We start from the raw sequence: 22,709 nt of genomic DNA, 5'->3' as shown, positions 1-22,709 counted from the left end.
GCAGAAGGAAGTTATCTTCCATACACTCTAGAAACCTCCTAGACTGCTTCTTCTGCGCCGAGTTGTATTCCCAGCATATATCAGGGAAGTTGAAGTCTCCCATGAGGACAAGGGCAGGCGATCGCGCAACTTCAGCCAGCTGTTTATAGAACGCCTCATCTGTAAAGGAGTATTTTGAAACTGCTCTAACTACTGCAGAGGAGTATTTTGAAAGTAAGACCAGAGGGAAACAAAGATCATGTCAGCAAAGAGCATGCACAAGGACAGACTAAAGCCTCATTTTCCCTGGAAATATGCCTTTCATCCAAAACATCCTTAAAGGAGAGAAATATTGATACCCTCAGTGAGATGTCAACTGGACACAGAAAGTCCTTCAGAACTGCAATTCCCCATAGACAAAATACTGTTCTGCAATAAGTCACTGTCATGATGTAACATATGTATGTACTCTCCTTCCAATTTCTATAGAAGACAAATTTCTGGACATCTTATTTTTTGGTTTGCCTACAGGAGAGCTGATGTGAAAATGTGCTTCCTCCCCACTTCTCATGGTAGGTGACTCATACCATAATATTATCTCACTGGAATAACCTTATTATCAATAGGCAGCTGGTGATAAAACCCTTTGTAAAGTAACAGCGTTGATCTTTCAGAGATGCAGAGAATGGCTATTCCTGCCCTCTGCTTCTTTGAAAATTTCTCTTGGCATTCCTCTGTGACTTTCTGTTTCTGCTGTGTTTGGTAACAGCATCTGTATTTTTTTCCTTCTTCTCCTTGAAAGAAATGCAGGTCATCAAAACGACATAAGAGAAGCAAACAAAATAAAAGGATGAGTTACTTAGACATATGCTCAGAGTACTCAAGTTTTGGGGCCATTGTTATCACATGTAAAGGGGAAGTGAAGGAAGTGTAATGCCAGAAAAAATCTAGATATTGTTTTAGCTTCAATTTTCAGTTTAAAAAAAATGGAAACCACAAAAGTGCTCTACTTGAGGCAGTATTCATGCTGTAACCCTTCAACTGACATCTTTGTGGAGATGCTGAGAAATTTGCTTGAAAGTGATGTAGTTAGTAATAATGTTTAAAAATTATATAGTAACTAAAGAAAAACAGTTGCTCTTGAGAGCTTTCAGTTAAAAAATCAGGAGAAGATAAATTAAAAATGATCCAAATCAGTAATACAATACCTTGGACCAGAAACTGGACCTGCTTTCATGTATGGTAAGAGCCAGGTTCTAGCCGTAATTCCACTAGCTGAAAAGACAGGACTCAAAGGTAGGAAAAACACTGGAAAATATTCCAAGTCAAGAAACAAATGAGCAAGCATCAACTGATAAGCAACTTTTTGAGGAGAAAAAACATCTGTATAGAATTTGGAAACAAGAAACAATATATTGCCAGTTCTAACAAAGCTGATCTACCACTGCAAGGTTATTCCAATGAGATAATACCATATTCTTATGACACTATCACTTCGCAATCTGCTTCCAGCCTCTGAATCTTCACATCTAAAAGCCTCACTTGCTTATTTGACTGCTAGCTCTGTGCTACTAGACAAAGCTCACCAAAGTGAATGCTCACTACACCTAATCTCCAGCAGAGAGCTTTGTCTCTAAACTAAATAATCTCTCTGGACTAGTTACGAGACTGACTTCTTACAGCTTGAGTTACTCACTGCCTGCTATGAACAATTTCTCTGTGGCTTTGCTCACCTTGCTTACTTTCAGTGACATTTGAGCCATTCTGGAACTGCTCTGTTATCATTTTATACCTTATGCTGTTCCTCTTCAGAACACTGACAACATCTTCTGAGCATCTAGTAAAGGCATAAAGCTGTGAGTTCTCATATGTTCACTTTCTCAAGATGTTGTCCAACATAAAATTGTAAGTCAAAAATTAGAGGAGAATGGGAAGGGAATCCGTGATTAGCCCTGCAAGAGGTGTGAATCCACCCTATTTCATTTTACAAGCATATTGTGAAAGCACAGATTGTTGCAGGATTAGGGTGGCCACGGATCACTTGAGCGACTGTATGAGCAAGGAAGTACTGCAGAGTGTGTGTATGGAGTAGTTCTGGGTGGACAGTCAGCAGGGCCGAGGGGTCCTTGGGTGGGGCGGAGTCCAAGGACAGAAGTATCAGGAGGTTAACTGTTGGGCGCAGGGGGGGTGGTTGCTGTTTGGCTTTGTTTGTTCAACAAGTTGTCATCACCAATCAGAGGATGGGGCTGGGGTAGCCCCACCAATGGCAGTTTGCCAGGTGTAACTCAGTTTCTATATATGTTGTGAAGTACTCCATTAAAGTTGAAGCTTGCGTACTCATATTGAGATTGTCATGCTTCCCGCACCGTGTAGCGTACGGCTCTAAATCCCTGGAAAGTCCGCGGCAACAGATCACCAAGCCCATTGGTTTTCACTTCGCTGTCTCTACACACTCTTCTGTCTGCATAGTCTTCTTTTCAGTTAATGCACTTCACAGGCAAATCCCCATATGCTCACCTGAGTGACACACACAGCACTATCTGGCGCTTCCAAAATTCACAAGGTGACAAGAGTTTGGGGCACTTCGTGTCTAAAGTGATTTGTGGAGCGAGTGTTTGACAACTTGTGCTGGAACTTTTTCATAAAACAGCCCAGAGTATTCACATAATTAATCTTGATGTTACTTCCAGAAGGTTTCCAAGTCAGAGAGACTGATTTTATAGTAGGCTCTCATGCAGTGTTCCCAACCTCATTCTCTCTTGTTCAGAATGTATGTTCATACCTGTCCAGAAACTTATTGCTTGCTTTTAACCTAAGTGCATTTTTTTTCTTTACCACTTCCTAAGTCTGTAAATCTGGTCATTACCTTATACAATCTATTGCCCTCCCTGAATACTGTTTTGTTTAGCACCTCTCAATACTACTGCTGGTTTCAGACCTTATTTTAACATCTCACCTTCTCTCATCTTCTAGATCACAGTACCCAAAACACAAACTCCCTCTTCATCCACGAGGCACCACTCCATGTTTCATTCACCTTTATTGGTTCAGAGATGATACTCTCTCAGACCCTAACAAACTACTGACCTACACAGCTGAAAACAGGCCCCCAGTGCTGAGCACCTCAGTCTCAACCTCAAGAGATTCGCATTTTCTAGCCTTTAATTCCTTCTCAAAAGAAAAACAAAAAACCCTTCACTTTAAAACCAACATTACACATCTTCAACTGTAAGCACAAATTATCTACAAAAGTAAGAGTATTTGTTTAATTTTCTCTCAGAAAAGTTGCTGCATGTTCCAGGAGATGAGCTGCACTTTACCTCAAAAGCTGTCACCTGCAACTTTCCACTTCTTCTGCAGCTCTGATTGTTTCACAGATAAGGCTTGCTGCTCATCAGCGCCAATCAGAAACAGTTTTTCTTGCATTTAGGTTCACATTGATGCAACTAACAGAATCAGGTGTGTTAACAGTATCAGTGCACATGAACCTGGTCAAAAACTATTTACCCAATTTTCTGTTCAGTTTATCTCATATATTATTGTTTGATGTGGGGAGTGAGCTGGGGGTGGACACAAAAAAAGGACCTACTGATCAGATTCACACAATCTGTTAGGCCTACTGCAACAACTAAAATTATTTCAGCCATCTGAGGGCAAAATTCAGAACCATTAAATTGTAGTTGGTCTGTCCTCATTTTCATCAGCTGAGAATTTTAACCTTAACAACCTTGGTGGTGCAGACTTCAGGGACTATAAAGACTGCAGAACTTCACATAGCTGCATACTATAGCATTAGAATTTTCCCCTCCACCTGCTCTGAGTTTCTTCCCTTTCAGCCACCGTCCACCAACAGGAACTCAGCAGCACATTTCCTGTCTCAGTTATGCAAAGTGCCGTTACGCAGGACATGCTCACAGACTGCTTCTGAACAGCAAAAGAGTGCACCATGGGATATACACAATGTAGAAGGAGCTGCTCAAAAGAATAGTTGTGAAATGTGGGTCCTTATCCTGCAAAGCTGTGCAGGACTGTACTCACGGCAAGGGAGGGTCAGGCAGGCCCTGACAAAAGGGGCCTTGAGCAACAACTGAGCCAGGGGAAGGTTATAGTTAAGTGTTCACTTGCTAGCGCATATGTTCAGTTGATTGATACAAAGCTTCCTTTACCAGTGGCGGCGTGAAATCAATTTCATATAAATTGGAACATACACACAGAAATCTTATCACTGCCTGAAGATACATTGCCCTTAGTATGTTTTCTGTTTTCTTCAATCAGCTTTATATTTATGGGGCGACTGAAAGAGAATGCTATACATTATTTATTAACATTGATTTTAAACAAGTCATTCAATTTATAATCACAAATTACCTAAGAAAATTGTGTTTATCGTATTTTTTCTCCATAAAGAAAATTAAGTATTAAATTATTAATTGCATTTTACTTTTGACTTTAGTAAACAAGTCCTCAAAAATAACAGAGGGGCATAGAGATAACTAGCCACTGTATGGTTGCATAATGTCATCAATAACTCTGGTGTGTACTGCATTTCTTAATTTAAGGAAATCCTAGTGCTGATTTAGAAAGAAAGCTGCATCTAATTAAGGACAAAAATAGTGCTCTGTTCCAGTATTTCCTGAATTTACATTTGAAAAAGGCTCATTTTTACCAGAGGCCTTTAATCTTCTGTCTAGACCAGTTCTGCTGTGCTGACCACTCATTACTGTAACAGGTTGCAATGAAAAATTCCTAGGAGGATGCAGTTCAATTACTCAATGACATTCACTTATGGATATTGATTAGACCATGCATTGTTTGACTTCCCCTTTGATACTTTCTGTCACAAGCAAATAGTTACACCCTTTCTGTAGGGCAGAGGAAGATGGAATTCATAAAAATGAAACGACTTCAAGGTTTATAAAACTCCGATTTAACTTGAATGGAAAACAGCCAATTAAATATGGTACACAGCAAATCCCAATAAAACAGCACAGGTTCAGATCTTTGCTCTCACCATGCAATGCTGCAGTAGATGATTTTGAACAGCATCATACAACGACCAGACTAATAGCATCCGAAAATGCAAATCTGCCCGAGTACTAGTTTTCAGGTAGTTTCAGATAATACTTCCTTCATTCAGTCTCTTACAGATTCACACGCTCCCAATTTCAATATCCTGGGTTTTTGATTACCTTCATCCTGTTACATTTGCTATCTTCTGATGATAGGTCTGCAATACTGCAAAAATATACATAGCTGTTCTGCTAATACATTATTCTGTTGTTTTATCAATCTTTAAAATGTCAGCTTTTTCATTACTGCCATGTTTTTTATTCCATTACAAATCTTAAAAGTAACTATTATTTTTTTATGGCTTATCAGTTACAATCCATTTATAGCCAGTCAAAGTGCAACAGTTCATAAAACTGTGTGTTGTATGATATGTGGCTGATGAGATGCTGTAACTTATTAAGCAAAATATTTCCCTTAGTCTGCTCTTCTGAAATTATTCTTACAGCTGAGAAAGTCTTATGGTCAGGCCAAAGCCTAACTGCCTATGTCTGCTTTCCTGCTTGTTTTTATTGCTCTGGCTAATGAAGTGATCAACAAAGAGATGCAGCCTTCCAGAAACTGCATATCTCATAGCCTTAGCACTCCTGCTGACTTCCCAAGCTGAGACAACTAGGAGCACACAGGGATTGGAAGCTATTGCAAGCCCCCAAGGTGACCCATGTGCAGTTTATCTCATGTTGCAAGTTGCCAGCTGGCAACTTTGTTTCCCATGCTGCCCTTTTTTACGCCACCTTTCTTGAGTCCCAAGCCCTACTGAGAGCTCAACAGACCCTCCATCAACACCAGCACCCACTTCTCACAAATGCCCCCGATGTCTCCCAGCTCTGCACAAACTCGCTCCATGACCTGTGTCTTCACTGTGATACTTTTGCTCCCCCACTTCCTCTCAAGAGAAAGGCATCCTGCTCTACTACCACCACTCCCTTGCTGTCATTGAGAAATCCCTCACAACATCTGAGAAGCCATGCAGAAGGGAAAGCCAGTGACTTCTCATAACATGTCTCATCACTTCCTACCTCCTCTCTTTCTTATTCTTTGCCATAGCAAGGAGACCATAGCTTCACATCAGCTGTAAAATTACAAGATCCTCGATCAGGTGCCAAAAAACTGCATCTCTATAAACTAAAGGCATTAAGAGCCAGCACTCAGCTTATTCTTTACAGCTGTTTCACTACAATGTGTATCTGCTGATACTAGCAACAGAGGGCCCAAAGAGTGTCAGTGGGAAACAGAATCACAGAATTAGCTAGGTTGGAAAAGACCTCCAAGATCATCCAGTCCAACCATCCACCTACCACCAAGAACCCCACTAAACCACGTCTAGACATAGTGTCAACACTATATCTAAACGTTTCTTACCATGTGTTCTCATCTGACCACATAGCTATTTGGAACTGGGAGGATCATCTCAATGCAGGTTAATTCCCCTTGAAGAAAGGGAGCTGTATGAATTTTATAATGGCCAATAAGCAATGACAACTAAATCCCAAAGGCAGACCTGAATACAGGAAAAAAAAATCAGGGATTGCTTTGAAGTTTCTAATCCGCTGCTCTGGAGTTTCTATTTTGGGTTAAGGGTGTTTTTTAAAGGACAGAATGTAGATCTGATTGTTTAGTTTAGGGAGCACCGAGGCAGAATAATATGCACACACACGCATATAGTCTTAGGGACCCCTGTCTGCTCCTGGCTTTAATCCAGCAGCTGAATAAATCAATAAACTTACCAATCTATTTAGAAGTGGTCAAAAACCCCTGCAGGCTGTCTGGTGCCTGCTCTGGCTTCTCTGGTCCATTTAATATTTTTGGCACAACTGTGTCTTCACAGGGTACAAAAATGTTGATTTTTTATACTATGGTGAGGGATTCACAAAGATGTCTCTCTCCTGGAGATCTAGGGCAGCTAGGTTGAGAAGCCTGTCACTGATGTCTCTGTAAGAGAAATGAAAAAGACAAATAATAGGTGCTTCCATACATTTGCATCAATAATAAAATACCTAAATAATGTTTCTTTCTATTAGCATTCTGTTAGCTATCATGCTTTGTCACTGCTTCTAAAAGTTACTGCATTGCAAATATACCAAAATCATTTCTAAGAGAAGTGAACAAAGATAGTAAATTCATTTCATACCCACCCAGTTTCATTGATCAATATTATCCATTTCCCACAATTCTGTTCATCTCATAAAAACCTATTATTCATGACTTTGAGGCTATATTTTAGAAAGTCTGTAGGTTTAGAAAATGACAGGCTGCCCAAGTTATTTTTCTAACTTATCAATAATTCTCTTTTGTTCATGCAGAAGAGAAAAAATAAAGGAGCAAGAAATATAGTAGGTGTGTCACTGAACTCAAGAAGTAACAGCCTCTAGATTTGAGCAAGGTTTAATTTGCAGCGACCACACTCTCATAAATCCAAACAAGTGATTTACAGTCCACTCACACCTCCTACTGGTCCAGACAACATTTACTACAGATCTTCTGGCATATGATATCTTAAATATCTTAATCAGTCTCTTTTTTTTCATCCTCCTTTCCACCCAGAGCAAAAAGCACTCTCTACCTAACCAAGAGCAGCAGTGAGTGCTGCTGTGCCACTGCCACGCACGTAGTCATGCCCTACTTGTGCCTTCACCGTTGAAAGCATCTCTTCTGTCCCTCTGTCCCCTGCCCACACCATCACAACCTGTGCAGGGAGGCACTGCATGAACTTTTCCAGACTTGCTAACATCCGCCAGGAGGAAATCGAGTCTCCGTGTCCTCCCTCACCCCCATGGCACCGCCCTGAGCAAGAGTCCTGCAGCCCATCCAGGCTCACTTAGCCCTGCATGCCCCACACTGCAACTGGGCTGAGGTGCTGCTAGAAAAATCAGATCACCCCAAAGGGAGATAAATACGCTGCTTCCTTTATCTTCTATTTGCACAGTAAATTTGCATTTAGGTACAGCCATACTGATTAGAGGTGTGAAATGCATTTTAACATGTCCATTAATTAGTTTTCCATAATTTGAGTTTCTGCATAACTTTAGAGCACAGATGTTCTTTTATAGCTAAATACAAAGATGCTTGCAAGTGTTCTTACATCACGCACGGAGAGATTTATTTAATAGCACTATTGATGAGTTACAACATACCTTAAATACCACCAAAAATTTATTTTATAAAACAGAAGAGTACAGAATTTGTACTAAGTCTTGCAGTGTCTCATGGGAATGCTTGAAAGGAGAAATAAGTACAATATTCATAGTTAGTATTCACAGCCTGTTCATTACACATTTTTAGAAACATGTTCCCCCCCATATTTAATTAAAAAGAAAGCAGAAAGAGTAGGAGGAACAAAAATGTTCTCAACTTCAATGACACTATTGGAAAATAATTATTTCAAAACTGCTTATCTGTTAAAAAGCTGGCAAGCTACCAGGATCTTGATTGCTGTAAGCAATTTTATAACTGCTCTACACAGATAAATTTAACAAAGAGAAATTAATTTCAGTCTCGTAATAAGTCTCATCTCATTACCAAAACGATGTCTGTGCAGCAACAGCGTCTTGTGCAAAGGACTGCAGGTAGAGGATTGGCGTGCAGGCATTCAACAACTGCTTCGAAAAAGTCCACCTCAAAACTCTGAATTTCATTAATGCTTCTCCTTTCTGAACATCATTCTTCCTAACTGTATAAAGCAAAATGCGTCCCAGTTTGACTTGTATTTTGCCTATTGTGTTTGAGGAAGCCAGCTGACTGCCTGGAGCCATCCTTTATTCTCAGCCTCTGAGGAACATGCCCCTGGGAGCAGTAATAAGAATATCACTCCTTCGAAGAACAGTATCAACTATGCTAATGTCTACCTGCACCTTTTTTTTTTTATTTTGACATTCCAGCGCACATAATAACATGTTAATTATCTGTCAGGCTTATCTGTCCACAGATACAGTAACAATACAACTGAAGAATGAAGATATTCTGTGGAGAAATAGTGGTCTCCCTCCTTTATGCCTCTGTACTGCCCTTTCCTGGAAGTAAGCTTCCCACAGGACAGTTCTATTACATCCCTGCATCCTTCAACATGTCTTTGAAAATGCTTCAAAACACAGCATGACCAAGATCCAAAATATAAACTTGACATCAGATTCAGCAATAACTATGCTCTGTGAAAGAAAAAGCACAAAACAATAATAGAGTGCGTAACGGGCCATAAATCCTGCCACACTACAACTCGTGCTTGCAGCTCTCAGATGGCACTGCTTGAGCAGAGGCATTATGAATAGCCTGCCTCTCTCCTTCTACTACTTACTGGTGATCTTGTTATGGCACATCAGCCAAGATTTAAAAAAAGGAACACATGATGTATCCTGATGGAACTCCTAATACCGATTTCAGTGTTGCCAACACATAATATCGCTATACAGCATCGCATCTTTGGGAGCCACAATAACATTTTCTGCTACTAGACATCCCATTCAACAAACTGCAGAGAGCAGATACACCAGTATAGACAATATTTTTTCACAAGGCACTCCTTGCACATTTGCTGATGCACTTGACCACACAAATCAATACCTCTTTGCAGAGCACATGCTGTGAGCAGCAAGAAAACAAACTCTTTTCTTCAATCCAGTATATCCTTGCAACCACAACTTCTTTTATTTTCTTCATTACTTCTTCCCAATTAAAGAATTATTTTGTTCATCGGTTTTGCTTCTTTGGCATAAAGCCATCTACAGATTTATAGAAAATGTATGCATTTAACAAAGCAGATTCTGTATTTAATCTTGAACTGTTCCACAGAAGAAAAAAAAACAAAGATAAGAATATGCCCCTAAGTTCCTTTGGTTATAATTAACATAGCAGATTTTCAATCTAAGTTTCTTGACCTATCACCTCAAAGATGTTTTTAGCTGTTCCTTTTCTTGTTTCCACAGCAACCTTTCCATGATCTCATTTTTTTTTCCTCTTTTATCTTAATTCTATGAGGAAATAATGATTGTTCAATAGTAATTTTGTTGTTGCTGTTTGTTTTTTTTTTAAGCTAATGCAGAAATATTTATGTGTGTCTTAAAGCAAAACAGCAATTCTGGGAAAACGGTTCTTGTCCAGATGACTTCGAAAAATCTCATTTCAATCACAGTGCGGTTGTTCGTATATTACCTTGACAGGTTTCACAATACCACAAGCTTCTTGCACTCTAAGGTGGGGATGAATCATCTCTGGACCCTGCTCAAACGCTTCCTACTGGAGCTTCAGGCCACAACACCAATGCAAGGCAACTTCTGCTTCAAACTTTGAAGAAATGCTGAATAGAGCTCATGTCATTCTCCGGTGATTAACGCAACCCAGTACCTAGGGAGAAACACTGAGGCACTGCAGTTTAAAATTTTGATGGTGATCCATATGAAGACCACCCACCTATATCCACATTGTATGAGATGCCATTTTAAAGGAAAAAAAAGAGACTAAAGCAATTATCTATGTCACTTTGTACCGCTATTGCCATCCATTTCTTCCTTGTTTTTGCTTTCAGTTCATTTTATAAAATGCACTGGAATCAGCATTACATACTTAAAGGCAAGTATCATAAAGGCACAGAACAGTTTAGGTTGGGAGGGACCTTAAAGCTCATCTAGTTCCAATGCCCTGCAGTAGGCAGGAACACCGCTCCAAATCAGGTCGCAAAAGATATTAGCCTTACAAGTTGAGAAATGTTCCAGTTCATATAAATGAGTATTAAAAGGAAGACACTTTGCAACCCAATTGTTTCTGCATTTTGCTTATACTTAATTGTCTTCGATCCCAGTAATAGATTTTGAGTGGAGAAAAGAACGTTCCAAGCGCTGCATTCCACACACTGTGACTGCTGGCTTCTGAAGCTCTGTTGAGTAGGAAAATGCAGCTGAGAGGATTACATTCCAGTTCCAGCCCAGATCTTTGCTAATAATAGTTTTTCTTTTCTTCACCATAAACAAATGCAATGTTCAATCTCCCTTTCTAATTTTTGCCTTTGAAAACATATGCCTGAACACTTCTAAAAGCCTCACTTTATGGACTGTTTTTTTCAGAACAGGCTGTTAACAGCACCTACGTGGGGTTCTCCCACTGGGTCTGCAACACCTCAAAGTAAGGTAACTTTTCAGTTTCCAGACCTCCTCAGGTTTTATGCTGCTTGCATCAAGGGGTACATTCACTATAGCAGCTGTTCCATCCATATTTAATGGATTTTGAGCTTCCAAAATAGCTACCTGTAAAAACTGAAGAAACCTTAAGGTACAACAGTCAAAGGACTATTAATTTCACCAGCTTGGAATATAAAAATGCTTATCTTGAAAAAAACACCCTCCTACGCTGTACGGAACAGAAGTAGAGCTGAACAAGAACTTTTCTTGAAAGATTTTTCTTGGGAATGCACCAATTTCACTAAGTATTTTCCTACTGAGACATGACCTTTAAGGAAAGTTAGCAATTTTAATAAAAACTTTCACTGACAAGTATTTCTCAGCTCCAAACTAAGCTTTTAGTCCAAACCAGATAAAATAGATAACCGCACCCATTGAGAGTGCAGGCTGGCTCTCTGCTATTTAAGCAGACCAGAAAAGCGAGAGGTACATCTTACCCCCAGAGTGACTGGGGCTCTGACTGAATGGTGCTTTAGAACTGATTTCTTTATCAGGATGTGTCCTTGCTTCACAGGTTTAACAGCTCTGCCTTCTGGCTTGCAGCAACTGCATCGAGGTTTTTTCCTGTACTCCTAAAGAAATTTGCCTCTTTAGTACTTGGGAAGTTTGGCTGGATCTGCTCCCTGCTTGGATTTGCAGCTTTCTCTGCAGGAGCTGCAGATTCTCAGAAGGTTGCTGCAAGTCTCTTCCATCCTGTACCTCAGTGCACATGAAAAGCTTTCCTCCCTTAGCAGGGTCAGCAACCTAAAATTTCTCTAAAGACGGCACAACATTTGATTGAAGGAAAAGAGAAATACATGATTCTAGGTCTGGAATCATAGAATCATAGAATTGCTCAGGTTGGAAAGGACCTTCAAGATCATCAAGTTCAACTGCAACCTAACCATACTGCCCTAACAGCCCACCGCTAAATCATGTCCCTGAGCACCACATCTAAACAGTTTTTGAACACATTCAGGGATGGTGACTCAACCACCTCCCTGGGGAGCCTGTTCCAGCGCTTAACAACCCTTTCTGTAAAGAAGTTTCTCCTGATATCCAACCTAAACCTCCCCTGGTGCAACTTGAGGCCATTTCCCCTTGTCCTGTCACCTGCCACCAGTGAGAAGAGACCAGCCCCGCTCTCACTGCAATCACCTTTCAGGTATTTGAAGAGAGCAATGAGGTCTCCCCTGAGCCTCCTCTTCCCCAGACTAAACAGCCCCAGTTCCTTTAGTCGCTCCTCGTAGGGCATATTCTCCAAGCCCTTCACCAGCCTTGTTGCCCTTCTTTGGACCTGATCCAGCGCCTCCATGTCCTTTTTGTACTGAGACACTCAAAACTGAACACAGTACTTGAGGTGGGGCCTCACCAATGCCGAGTACAGGGGCAGGATGACTTCCCTAGTCCTGCTCACCACACCATTCCTGATCCAAGCCAGGATGCCACTGGCCTTCTTGGCCACCTGGGCACACTGCTGGCTCATATTCAGCTGACTGCCCATCAGCACACCAAGGTCCCTTTCCTTCAGGCAGCTTTCCAGCCACTCCTTCCCAAGCCTGTAGGGTTGCCTGGGGTTGTTGTGACCAAAGTGCAGGACCTGACACTTGGTCTCTGTTGGAACACACAAGTAGCGCTGTGAGACCTGGTAGCAAAGCACAGGAAATTAAATCTGGCATCTTATCCTCTGCAGTGCCTATGACGCACCTACTGGACACATGCTCACCCAAGAATACAACAGATGAAAATACTAAGATATGGTGAATCAGCTTTACATCAGCAGATTTAGACTACCACTGGATACAATTCTCCTAATTAAAGAACTGCAGAATTTGCTATTTGCTGCAGGCATTCTTCACCTCAGCATTTTGCCTGTGCCTTTTTATTCTGTTCAGTTATCATGTTATAGCAGGCCCTTAGCAATACAAGTGTACACACTCCAAAAATCTAACGACAGCCAATCCTGCAGGACTTTGTGTGAGTAGGTTTTGGTATAGTGTTCCTACCAAACCAATGCTATTTGCTTCAAATCATTTCCTGTCAAAGGCTGAGAGTCCTCGTTTACAACATTGACTTAAATCTGTTTCTACAGTACTGTACGAAGCTTGGTTATAAACAGTGCAGTTCATCCAAGCCAGTACTGTTCCAGGAGCTGATCCCCCAAAAACCTGACTAAGATGAGGTTTTGCTCTAACTCCAATAGGGTCAGCAGGTTTTTAATTGTGTTCTTTCAGCGTCTTTTGGAAGATGCTCCAGACAAAGGCAGGACAATTTTGCCTATAAATTATCTGCAACTTACTGAGGGGTCAGACCTCAGTAGATCTGCTGCAGTCCCTTCAGAGCTAGAAGACATTTTTGAAAGATGTTACATTCAGGGGGTGACATTATAAAGCAGACCACAACATGTGCAAAAATATGCATGTACCTCAATGTCTTACAGCTGAAAATTGAATACAAACAGCTGTACATTAAGTCAAATACTTCCTTATTTAATTACCACATTTACATGAAAAAGTTCTTTTTAGAATATCTAAATTTTCGGACTAAGTCCAATTCTTAGCCCCAACTAGGTTGTTGAAGTACGTTTAAGTAAAAATTACCCACTGTTTTCAAGATCACTCAATCATCTGCACGTAGAGAACTTCCACGAGTCTAACACAGGGCATACCTATCTTGTACTTTAAACTTTTATTTCCTATTTTAACATCAGCTCTAGAAATAAGCTTAAGGCTAAAAAAAAGAGTTTTAAAACCATTATTGTCTTTCACTGATGCCAGATCACATCAGTTCAAGGCATTTAATTTGCTCTGGCTTTTATATTTAAATCAATCATTCCAAAAAGTTCATACATATTATTCCTGTAACTTTTTTTTAGTTAATAATTAAAGACACGATGACAATTACATCTAAAATAATAATGCTTAAATATTCTAAAGCCATCTGATTTCATTATTCAAATTAGATAACATGTTAATAACAACATTTGTAGCTTCAGTAATATGACTTGACTTTGTACTCAGACATTTCATTAATTATGTGGAAGGTGGAAAAGTAAATTTAGGTCATAGGCAGGTAGCACACATGGAAGTATACCATAAGGTACACCTGTGATAACAGTATTAAAATAAAATTTAAATGTATGTGTTAGTTGCCCTCAACATTTTGAGCATGGTGTGAAGGACATACATGGCACTTTAGAGTCTGTGCCTCCATACAACTCATCTCATTTTTTTTAAATCGGCCATCCTGGCCCCACATACCCTGCCAAGGCACACAAGGCCTTGCACAAAGGAGCTGCTCCCTCCGAGCTGCAAGGAGAGACACAGCCCTCCCATCCTGCTGCCTGCTTACCTCCCTGCCCTGCATCAGCTGGGACACAGCAGAAAGACTGATTTCTTGACTCCATACCAGCAGCATCTCTGTGCTCCCCAGGACTTGCTGATGACACAAACCAGGCTGGAGATCCATGATCAGAAACCCTGACTAACCCACAACTGCCAGTCTGTTGCTCATTCAAGAGGCTGCTGGCAAGCAGCTGAACAGCATCTTCAATTCCTATGCTGTTGTCCTTCTTCACTGCAATGCCTCACATTTGCTCACTGTCCTACCCAGGTATTACAGTACATGCAGAGAACACAAATTCCTAAATGTATATCTTAAGAATGATAATAGTGGTTTATAAGCAACTGTTCCATCGACATCTTAAACTTCTCAGAAGATGACTTTTCAGGGTTTGCTACACACATTTTTGAAAGAAAATACTTCAGCCTATGGTTCTGTTCTACATCCCAAATATCTGTGGGTGACAGAAGGTGTGGAGACTGAGTAAAAGATGTTACATGGGCAAACTGCATTCTGACTCTTCTGGTCTCTTGCATAGCAGCTAGCCTTTAATGGGTGCTGATTTTATAACTTAGTCGTGTACCTATGTGCAGGTAGAAGATACATGGTCATTAATCTGCGTTCTAAAAGAGGTGGATTGCATCACTGCAAAACATAGGCTATCAAAGAGCCTGGCATAGTTTTATATTTCTCCACTGCAAGGGCATGTAGTGGAATAGTCAGCAGTTAGAATGAAAGGGAGCTGACCAGTGAGTGTTGGGAAACAGAAGGACAAAGAGAAGTATCTCAAACTTTGAGGAAGAAATGAGATATGCTCTCCTTCCAGAGGCAGACTGCTATTGTGGGGTTAAGAATAGGACACGTGCTATGCAAAACCATTTCTGCTTAGCTATCCCTCTCAGCTTGAGGTAGGGTAACTTCCTTAGGGAATGTAAAATACGCATCTGGTTTCCTAAAGACTTAGCAAGTAACCATAAAGGAAACCACTGAAAATCCTCAAAAAGAGAAGGAAAAAAAACACAATAAAAACACTTTATTTAACTTATATTATTTTCATTATAATGGCTCAGATACATTTTTACCTACAAACAAAACAAGGTATTTGATGCAAGATTTCTAAAGGCTTCCTTGAAAGAAGAATGTTCTTGAATGAGAAAAGAAAATGTACATTTTGTAATAATGAAGAAGGTCTGTTTCCATGTGTTTATACAAATCCAAAAAGAGGCATTCAGATCAAAGGAGCGTTTGAATTTTGACTTAAATAAGCTGCAAGGACCGATACTGCAAAGTGTCAATCATTTTTTGCAGCATTATGATAACTTTTTGGTTGAAATGCAATAATCTCTTCACTACAGAAAAATATTTTCACTGCAGATAAAAGATCAAATTGTTAAAATATGGCAGAAAGTTTGCCTCTTGACTAGACACATGTAGCCCTTCTGAAGACAGCATAGATGCAAATTGCCTGAATTTTATCTTTGATTTCTATTTTCAGGTAAGAATTTTGTCGTATTCTGACATACGAAAAGCAATGATGAAATTCATGTGCAGAACCCTGCATCCAACATAAATACAGTTAAAACTGAGAAACAAAATAAATGGTTTAGATGATCAAATACTGTATACACTGATTCTGTAACTTCTCAGTAAGCACAAACAATTACAACTACAATTCCTGCTCTATTATGCATGTGTCCTGTGTGCATGAGTAAACAGAATTAAATTCTCCACAAGCTTCTGCTCCTCGTGCTGTGGCTGCAACTGGTTGTACCAATGATGAATTTGTTTTACTGGTCCATTACTTTTCAGAATTTTGCCATCATAAGAACTCTTACTCCTAAAGAAGTTGGATCTGTGGGCTGCTGTTTGTCCAGAGACACGTCACAAGCAACAGCAGCTTCATCCAGCAGCATCCACAACGTTTATGCACTGGCCTTACAAATTTTTTTACCTTTCTGAGAAGGCAGTGGAGCAATAGCAACTACTTGAAGGACATGGGAACGAACAAAGCCAATGCCGTAAGAGTGATAGATAAACTCTAGAAAGTGTACTCAAACTGCGTTTGAGTGTGGCACCCTATCCAGGATAATACAGCTTTTTCTAAAGCATGTAGAGCAAGTGCCCTCTCACAGCAATCCCACTAAGTGGCTAACTGGAGCTGTCTCAAAGAACCATAGGCAACACAGAAATTGGTTGTTTGCCCCATCATACCGGGCCACTAGACAACCTGTAAGCACAATGAGGTCACGATCAGTGAACAGGTCTCAACCTAGCTGCCTTACAGATGGTGCTGGTCAGCAGAAATACCTGTTTTCCACAGCAGTGCAGTGGCAGCACTGTTAGCTCTCTGCTCTCTGAATGACACTGGGAAATCACACTGGACTGACAGCAGCAGTGCATCACAAAGCTAAACTGTCCAAAGTGGAGCTATAACATTTTTCTGAGGCCTTTGGAGTTGCACAGAAGAGTGAGGCCCCAGGTCAAGCTGTACGTACCCTTGCCTTCCGCAGTGAACCACAACCTCCACAGAAGGACGTGGCTGCATGGGTAATGGGAATATCAACCCTGGAGTCCCCATTTCAGGAGCACCTGTTTCACAAGAGGATTTCAGTTCCTTCTCCAGCACAGTGAGCTAGGAAATTGTGGGGTTCCTCCGACTTTGGGGAACCAAAGAGACCACATCTCCCACAACCGGAGCTGAAAAGTCCACATCTCACACAGCACAATTTCATTTAGGATTGAACAAAGAGCAGGGGCACACAGCTTCAGCAAAGACCCAGAAGGCTTCACTTTGCCTAAAGCTATAAAAGCCTCCAGTTAGTTCTGAAAATGATGCCAGAGTTAGCAGTTAGGAGCTGATTGTTCACAGACAACAGCTGCTTCTGGGACCTTAATAACTCATTTGTTATGCTGTACCTTTTATGAGCGCAATTAAAAAGTTATGTCAACTTACAATGCAAAATGTGTTTCAATATTCAACAGCCTTATTTGTCCTTTCAAAATATTCCTGTTACTACAACAATTTTGATATTACCTCAGGAGGTTTCTGATTCACTTCCCATCTTCTTTAGCATTTACACTTTGGTGGAACCTAAAAGTCATAGTCAGGATTAGACCGCACTCTATGAAACACCACATGTGCTAATCCTTTTTCAAAACTAGTTATTACTCGGCCTCTGTGGGAGACAGCCCTTGCCAAGCTTTTCAAGGACAAAGTAATTCCACTACAGAATTCAAAACAGTAACAGAGATATTTCTTGTTAACATTTTAAGAATTGCATCTTGTAATTGTATATGATGCATAAATTCAATATGCATTCAGTCTTCATAAAATAGTTTCTCCTCTTTTGCATTGATTACAGATTTATTCTATGAACCAAGATTGAACAGGTTCAGCTGAGACCAGTGAAAACATCTGGGCCTGAATTTGCCTGTCATCAGTAGATAGGCAATTAAGGTAGGCAATAATTTATGGAGGACAGTACCTGCTCCATTTCTGAGTATGTGCAATGTGAATAGAGCAAGAACTCCTTTCCAAGCAAATAAAAATACCGACGTTACTGTAACTGCTGCTCAGTGAGAGCAGCGAACAGGGCAGCAGTTGTGCAGGAACAAGATGCAGGATGCTGTCACACAGAGAAGCACAATAAAGAAATCAGGGGCAGTCTTCATTTTACATTTACAAGCACATCCTGTTTACCAAGCAACATCCTAGATTTTGCTTTCCCTTAATTATCTCATTGTTAGTCACATCTTAGGGGAAAATATCAAAATGTCACACCAAGTGATACAAAGCCAACTTGAATTTTCAGTATGAGGATAAATAGCATCATCCACTAAGGAGAAAGCTGAGCAAACAAGAATCACAATCACTGAAGACTACAGTCAGAGCATGCCAATGAACACAGCTGTTGTACTATGGCATAAATATTGCTCAATGTGACCAAAATAATTGCATAAAGATATAGATCTGATAATCATAACTCAGACAACATTAAGAAGATGTATTTCAATATGCTTTTATGGCACAATAAAAATCCTTCCTAGATGCCAGTATCTTAGCTTAGCTCCTAATACAACCCTGAATGTTCTAACTGAACCTGGGTTTGCAGTATCGCAAATGTGCTTACAAATAAAAACATCTTAAATATTGGTATAAAGACCTACTCAGTAACTTTTAGGTGTCCTAGAGAAGATAATCTCTTGACTACTCATTTTCAGGAACATCTTCCATGAGCTCGTGTATTTTCTTACTGTGACAGATTTGCAAACAAAAAGCGTTATGAAACTGAATAAGTGTCCATGAACTTCTCTGCTACCAGATGGTTTAGTCATGCCTCTTGAAATTCTCCACCTTCCTTTTCTCTCTTCACCTATATCCCAGAGCCCAAACTAACATCATTAATTTTCCCCAAAGCCAAAGAAACAGGGAATATATATTTAGCATTAAGAGGATCCAAAGATAACATACTTAAAAGCTTTGGTATTTTAAGCAGGCAGAGAAAATGGGCTTAGGCCACTTTCAGTGCTTTAAAGTTTCTGCACAAATCACATATCTTTTAAGTCGATGGGTATTTTGCATTTATTACTTGTGTAAGCAACATCCATTCTGCTCCATGTTGTCTGTGCTATCAAGGCATGAGAGCTTTATTTCAACAAATACATCTCTGAGCCAGTAGAATGAACAGCCAAAGGGACAGGAGAGAACAATTGTAAATGAATTGTTAAATGATCAAAAAGTAATCTTCAGTCAGTTCTACCAGTGGCTGGCAAATTTTACATGGCTGGAAAATATGACAAGATTTATAATCCTTCATTTAAGAGAATGTGCATAACTCATTCACAGCCTCAAGACCTGTGACCCTGCCCAAATCCTACTCAGCAACATGAGCAATAATATCATGTATGTGTAAATACAGCAAATACACAAAGAATACATGCTGGCAACATCTACTTCCATACTCTATGATCATGTTCCCAAATCAATATCTGAGGTGCAAAAAGAGTTGATTTCCACTATGGTTTTGGTTTAGTACAGTACCCTTTCTCCCATCTCTTGTTTGGCTTTGGGTGATCTCCTGTTGCTGGTTTGGTTCCCTTGCTTCTCAGTGTTGTGTGTTAGTGCCACATGTCACAAATTTATTAGGATTCGCTTTGACGCTTTGAAGTTTGCAAGCTCCAACAATAGCCCTGGGAAACACTCGCTAGCATCTCCTTTTTGGGAAAGAGGTCACAGCTTCAGCAGGGAGGAATTCCTCCTGCTAACAGGTGCTCCTGATGGAGCCCAGCAAGCACACAGGTTTTTCTGACTGTGAACTGCAATCAAACCAACAATTATGTGTTTGCTCATGTCCTTGATAAAAGCTCATTTAGCCAGAACATTAGGCTGACTTTTTTTCCTGCTCTCATCTTTCATGTAGCTTTCAGTTGCATGTAAACACATTTTTTTCTTCCAAACTATATGAAATAACCAGATTTCAGAGCTCGTGGTAAGTCTGAAGCATTTTTCATAACATCAGTTCTCAGAGGGGATCTACTCAGTATCTGCTACACCTAGTGAAGGCTAGAATCCAGAGAGGGTAGTGGGAGGGACGATTATTATTCTATGCCACGTATATCTGCAGTATAGCTATCTTCAGTAAAGGAAAGCACTGGAACTACTTACAGCATCAATCTTAAGCTACAAGTGAGGCATCACTGCCCATTGACAGCAGGTGACATTCACCCAGCAGCAGGCTCTGTGATGGCAGAAACATGCACTGACAAGACTGCTGTGTCCAGCTGCTAGCAGCTCACCCTGAGCATGGCTTAGCCCCACACACATCCCAAAGGCCTCTCCTGCACACTGGTCCTGCCACATGCTGCAAGACTCCCTGCTGGAGCTGGCCAGGAGAGGCACTGAACATACACACTATTACAAGAAAGAGTGCTGTTGGGAAGTTTACTGGGTGTTCAGCATTCTTCCTGGGCTTCCACACCTCATTTGCTGCAGGGTTGTCAGCCTGTTTGTAGCTAAACCTCCCGAGAGGAGACTGACAATACAGGATTGAACTCCCTCACTTACTCTCCTAAGCTGCTGCTACCATGTCTTCCTTTCGCCTTCATTTTCCTCATGTTTCTGAAACACTTCCACCCTCCCTTCTGAGAATTGTCATCCTGGCACTCCTTCTGGGCTGTCTCAAACACTAAAAACCCACAATCACCTCCTTTCTGCACTCCTGCCGCCCCTCAGCTTCTGCTGTCATTTACAACTGTAGAGGAGGAGATGCTCAAATGAGTCTCTGGCAGTGCCACATAAAATTTATTCACTGTAGACAGAAAAACAAAGTGCTTAAAGTACTCCGTAAAGATGCCCAGGGTAAAAATTATTCTTAAGATGCTAAATCATCATTAAAGCAAAGAGAGTATTTTTTGCATTGGGATCTTACAGTACCAGTAAAGATTTTAGGAAATAAAACATTATAAACCCTTGCCCTGGCTGCATTACATGCTAGACTCAAAACGAAATAAATTTAAGAAAGTACGTAAGAAAAACAATTCAAGTCCTAGAGCTCACATGCAGGCATCATTCAGCGCTGAGACTGTTCAGATCTGTTGGTTCACTGCTCCTGCTGCCTCTTTTGCCACACCAGCAAATCAAAAGTAATCATTAGCGTAGCTACACTATGTCTTGACCACAGCTGAGAACTAACAGCATACAGGCAATGCCCTCTTTAGAGAACCTTTGCCAAAACACCGTGAAAAAGACCCAACCTCAGAGTACTACCAGCAGAACCCTCCCAAATGTACCAGAATCAAAACATTGCCACCAAAACTTAACAAGTGAGTTCACGTGCCTACAAAGGACATGAGACAAAAGCATAAATAATGCCTCTTGCAAGTTTCATCCAACGTAAGGAACACAGCAGCTCCTCAAGCCTCTTCTCCATCTTTCTTGCTCTAGCAGGAGCTTCACTGCACTCTGGTTATTCACTATTCATTATTAGTGCCCTCACCTGTCCTACCTACTCAGAAAGTCACAGTAAATGTCAATTTCTAGTGCTCAGTGCTCTCCAAAAAACCTGTCTCTTCTTGTTTATGAACTGGCTTGAAATAAGACAGAAGTTTTATCTTTGCAAATTATTTTTTCTGTAATTTTTACTTAGCTGAAGTCAAGCAATCCACAGGCCATGTAATAATTGCATAGATGTAGGGGGTTAAAAACTACAGTTCAGGGTAAAGTCACTGCAGGTGTGCAGTTTAATGAATTCTTAATTGAATAGTGGGTGAGCATAAAAAGGAAGTGCAGAGGGTGATTACAGGGTTCTTTCAGCAAAGGGAGCAGTGCAAGCACTGAACTCTATAATCAAGAATAAAGAAAAACGAGTTCACCTCTAATTTTCTCTGTACTACAGCCTTTGTTATTCATGAGCAGAATGCAAGATTAGAATTTTTACTCAGGAAAGTCTCTCTACCATCAAGTTAGCCGACAAGATTAACCTTCCCAGAGATGTCTTTGTTTTAAGGCTAAGACTGCAAAAAATGAGGAATTACATTAAAACTAACTTGTGCCTGAAAAATATATCACTTCCACTCCTGTTTTGCTAAACAGTCAGATTTCTCTCCTGCTTCCTCCTGCTCTCTGCTACTGAATACGCTGCACAAGAGAAATATGCAGAGGAAAAAATGGGAGACACTCCATGGAAGGGAAAAGCTAACTGGATTTACTGTACTGTCCTCTCTTCTCTTCCACATCTCTCCAAAAAACAAGCGGCCCAAAACCTCTTCTGTGCTCAAGGAAGGTCATCTACAGGACTCGCAGAAGATCACTGCCTAGGTTGGCACTGCAGGAAAGCACTAACACAATGGGAGCGTGGGAAGGCTCAGAAGAGCGCTGAGGAGATTTTCTATATATTAAGGAGGCATAATTTCAAATACGCTAAGCATTTTATAAATGCTGAGGAGAATTTATATATACCACAACTGTGGGCAGTTGACACCTCCTGGACATCCACTTTGCCACCACAGGTAAATGTGACAGCGCATCAGAGCAGCCTCAGCATTCAGTGGGGCAGAAGGCAGTCATGGATAACACAGCTCAGTACCACTTAGAACAACTCCAGACTTCAGTCACTTGGACCATCAGATTATTATTTTTTATAAAAGAGAGAAACAAAATGTGGCATCTTTCCAAGC

At 40.5% G+C, this 22,709-nt stretch overlaps 1 long non-coding RNA gene across 3 annotated transcripts in view; it reads right to left on the bottom strand.

Annotated features, from left to right (window-relative positions):
• LOC110399834 overlaps positions 1–22,709 on the bottom strand; it is a 210,668-nt gene that overhangs the window by 20,654 nt on the left and 167,305 nt on the right. For all 3 annotated transcript variants that reach the window (XR_002439434.1, XR_002439432.1, XR_002439433.1), the window contains exon 10: positions 6,774–6,978. This is a non-coding gene — a long non-coding RNA (uncharacterized LOC110399834). The remainder of the gene's footprint in view (positions 1–6,773; positions 6,979–22,709) is intronic.

This window comes from Numida meleagris, chromosome 5, assembly GCF_002078875.1.
Source record: "Numida meleagris isolate 19003 breed g44 Domestic line chromosome 5, NumMel1.0, whole genome shotgun sequence".
Lineage (NCBI taxonomy): Eukaryota > Metazoa > Chordata > Aves > Galliformes > Numididae > Numida > Numida meleagris.
The sequence above is the reverse complement of the archived record's forward strand: the minus strand, read 5'-3'. Positions and strand labels throughout refer to the sequence as shown.